Genomic DNA, 3,527 nt, shown 5'->3' with positions numbered 1-3,527 from the left:
CGCAGGGTCCCAGAGCCCAGGCTCCAGCCTGCGCCTGGAAGTCTATACTGCAGTGAAACAGCCCGGCAGCCCAAGCCCCATGCAAGCCTGAGTTGGTTGAAACAGGCCAGCCACGGGTTTTTCATTGCATTATAGACATACCCCAAGTGTCTCATCCAGGGTCATACAGTGAGTCAGTACTGGAGCTGAGATTAGAATCCAGGAGTCCTGGCAACTAGTTGGCTAATCTAAACCCTAGTCTGCACTCTCTCACATACATTAAATTTAGCAGGGTGCCTATCAGCTATAGCAAATCTACACGCTTGTTTTTAGAGCCACCTGCTGAGCCAGAGGAAGTCAAAGTATCTCTCTCAAATGAAAACGTGAGTCTCCAAGAACAACATCTACCCCGTCAACATAGTAAGGAAATTACTTTGCATTTCTCAATCTGGCTTTGTAATGTTTCATGCCATCTCTTTCAAAGAAAAAGAAAATCTGCAAGTGCATCTGGCTGTGAATGGAAAAGATTAATTATTAGTAAGCAAAACTGCCTCCCCTGGAGTATCAGAGAACATATTTGTGCATTATCAGTTGTCCAACTGATGTTTCCGACCCTGTGACGTGCAGCTTTAAGAGTTGCTTGGGAAACTGCTATGTGGGAGGTAAAAGGACAGTAGAGGACAGGCACAGGGTTCAGTTAACAGCTCAAGAAGTGGAACTGAACAAGCAAACCGTGTAAGTGCAGAGTGAGTTTTTGGTGGTGGTCTTTTGCTTGTGAAAACAAAAATAACTTGTATTATGTCTAATAGTAGTGTGATGTCCAGTGTTACATTGTAAAACCTACCGCTAATGCAGCTTTGTAAGAACCCATCCTGCTTTCTCACAGCAAAGCACTCGGAGGAAGAAAGTGGTGGGGTTGAGCAAAGCACATCTGACTCAGCAGATTATGAGGTAAGTCATCGTTTTGTCAAGTGCCAGGCAGCCTGCCGAACAGAAGGATTGCGATACAGATTTCGGCAGTGGGATTTTCTACAGTGACACTGAATGTATTTGCTTTATCTTCTGTTCCATTGCAAGTGTAAGCATATTCTATGAGGGCCATAGCTTGTGAGGTGCAGAGCAATCACTGGCTTGAAGGTGCTGAGCCGCTCACAGGACTAGGTCCCTCTACTGCTATTTTTCTATGTGTAATATCGCTATATTACTAGCTCTGTAGTATAAAAAACCCTGATCATACACAGTGCCCTCTTGGGAGCACTCACAAGGAGTTTAACATTTCCAGCTCCTCACAAGATCGAGCCCGAACAGAGAAAGAAAATGGCACAGACTCTAGAGATCTAACAGTACATCTCAGGGATTCTGCGGAAATGAATGAAACTAGGGCTGTGAAACACCTTTGCAGTGTGAGAGTCCCCAGAACTCCTTGGAACGTGAGATTTCTGCATGTCATTATGAGATTGTTGAACTGGTCCAGGGTGTGATAAACCTGTGGAATTTTACAAATATTTTTGGTCCAAAATGGCTTTATCTTAAAAATATAGTCTGACTTGCCAGCAGGAGAGGTGATGTATTTGAAATTTTGAATTTCCAGATTAGAAAAGTGTATTCACAGGAAAATCAGTCTTCTCACTGAAATGGACAACATTTCCATGTCTCACTGCAGATACTCATACTCATTTCTGCAAAAATATCAGGGCTGCAAAGAGGCTTGAAATTAAAATTGCCCATTTTGGGGGTGGAATTTTTATGGCGATGTATTTGCTAGTGTTATGCAGCTGGTGGTTTGCTGGAGGGGGGCTTCTGGGAGCCTCTTGTTAAAATTCAACCACCAAACTCAAGGGGAAATTGGAATGACTTCCCTGCTTCTGATGAAGCTCCCCCCCCACAATCACTGGATTTTCCTACATCATCTCAATCTCATCTCCTGCATCATCATCATCTGTATCCGGGTAGCTCATTACAATATTTCTGAAGAGCAATTCTTTGTCTTTTGGAGTGGAACAGATTGCCACAAGTGTTAGAGAATGTGCCTCATTATCAATGTACTCTACATATTTTTCAGGAACAAAATGTAAACATTTCCAGGGCATTGCACTTGATATAAGTTTGTCTGCCAAAACCTTAACTCTGACCTCAAACTTCTGCCTGTGAAAGTAACTCATCATACTATCTACCGGTGCACAAATGCCTAACAGACATGAATAGTGGTGTTGCTGAAGCTAAGGTTTTGCATTATAGTCCAGTGGAGAGGCTGTGTATTGTGTTACTGTACATGTTGGAGGTATATGTGACTTACCCATCAGTGAAATTTGACCTGTTAAAGAAGAATCCCTGAACTAAACATTTTCTTGCTTTTAAGGGTTTATGTGGGTGGGCTTTCCCCTCAAGACACTTTAATTGTTTTTAATAAGTTTATTTTTTATGGAAATATCTATCATACTATCTCTTTGGTACATGTGTGCAGCTGCCATTTAAGTCCCTTTGTGTGTCTATGCAAGAGAAGAATTTGCCCTATAATTTATACCATCAATGAGTGAAGATTGTAAATTGCATTGTATCCTGTGGGGTTAAGAGCACATTAGGAATTTCCAGTCACGATCACTGTCAGTTCATCTGGCTCCTGACTTAGCTCCATTTTGAACAGGGCCTTTCTGTATTGCAGGACTGCATCATTAAGATTGAGCTGGAGAAAACTGCCAATGGGAGTCTGGGATTTGCGCTAGTAGGTGGCAGAAATGGCCGGGCTATCCTAATTAAAGCCATCAGCCCAGGAAGTATCGCTGATCTCGACGGGAGGCTTCAAGTGGGTGACATCTTACTAAAGGTAACGTTTGGCTTTGCTGCTTTGGTCTAGATTTGCCCTGGAAGTTTAGGGAGAGTTTGTGTTACTCTGTGCAGTCATAACCAAACTCCGAACATGATCACTGTAATCAGATCATAATTGGGGGTTCCCGTGACTTGTTACCTGCCTGGGCAAATGTCAAAAGTTTGGGAAGGCTCTCGGGAGTGTGGGGGTGCTAGCCTGGCTGTAGCTGAGTTTCCTACTCCTGGCATAGTGCTTCCCGTAAGGGCAGGCACCAGTTACTGCAAAGGAGGTGTATCTGTGCTACTGCCTGCGTTAGGCCGCTAGTTTCTAGAAAAGGGTTGGCCTGCTTCTGTGACTCAGATCACTGGCCTCTCTGTAGTGGCTAGGGTTACCATACATCCGGTTTTTCCCAGACATGTCTGGCTTTTCAGCAATCAAACCCCCGTCCGGGGGGAATTGCCAAAAAGCTGAACATGTCCGGGAAAATGCCGGCCGGGCACTTCCCCTCCCGTGGCTGCTCTGCTCCTCCCCTGACTCTTCGGCTCTGTTTAAGAGCCGAGCTGCCCGAGCCCTATGGGCTTCGGGCAGCCCCCTTGCCTCCGGACCCCAGCCGCCGGCCGGGCACTTCCCCTCCCGGGCTCTGGCGGCGCAGGGTCTGGTGGCATGGGGGCTGCCCAAAGCCGGTAGCGCTCGGGCAGCTCGGCTCTTAAACAGAGCCGAAGAGTCAGGGGAGGAGCAGAGC

The 3,527-nt window shown here is 45.7% G+C and overlaps 1 protein-coding gene across 1 annotated transcript in view; it reads left to right on the top strand.

The window, feature by feature from the left end:
* The first annotated feature begins 326 nt into the window (after positions 1-326).
* PTPN20 (protein tyrosine phosphatase non-receptor type 20) overlaps positions 327-3,527 on the top strand; it is a 42,696-nt gene continuing 39,495 nt past the window's right edge. The window contains exons 1-3 of the mRNA XM_034777695.1: positions 327-399; positions 866-930; positions 2,642-2,803. The gene's annotated coding sequence lies outside the window, so the exon portion shown is untranslated. The remainder of the gene's footprint in view (positions 400-865; positions 931-2,641; positions 2,804-3,527) is intronic.

This window comes from Trachemys scripta, chromosome 7, assembly GCF_013100865.1.
Source record: "Trachemys scripta elegans isolate TJP31775 chromosome 7, CAS_Tse_1.0, whole genome shotgun sequence".
Lineage (NCBI taxonomy): Eukaryota > Metazoa > Chordata > Testudines > Emydidae > Trachemys > Trachemys scripta.
The sequence above is the reverse complement of the archived record's forward strand: the minus strand, read 5'-3'. Positions and strand labels throughout refer to the sequence as shown.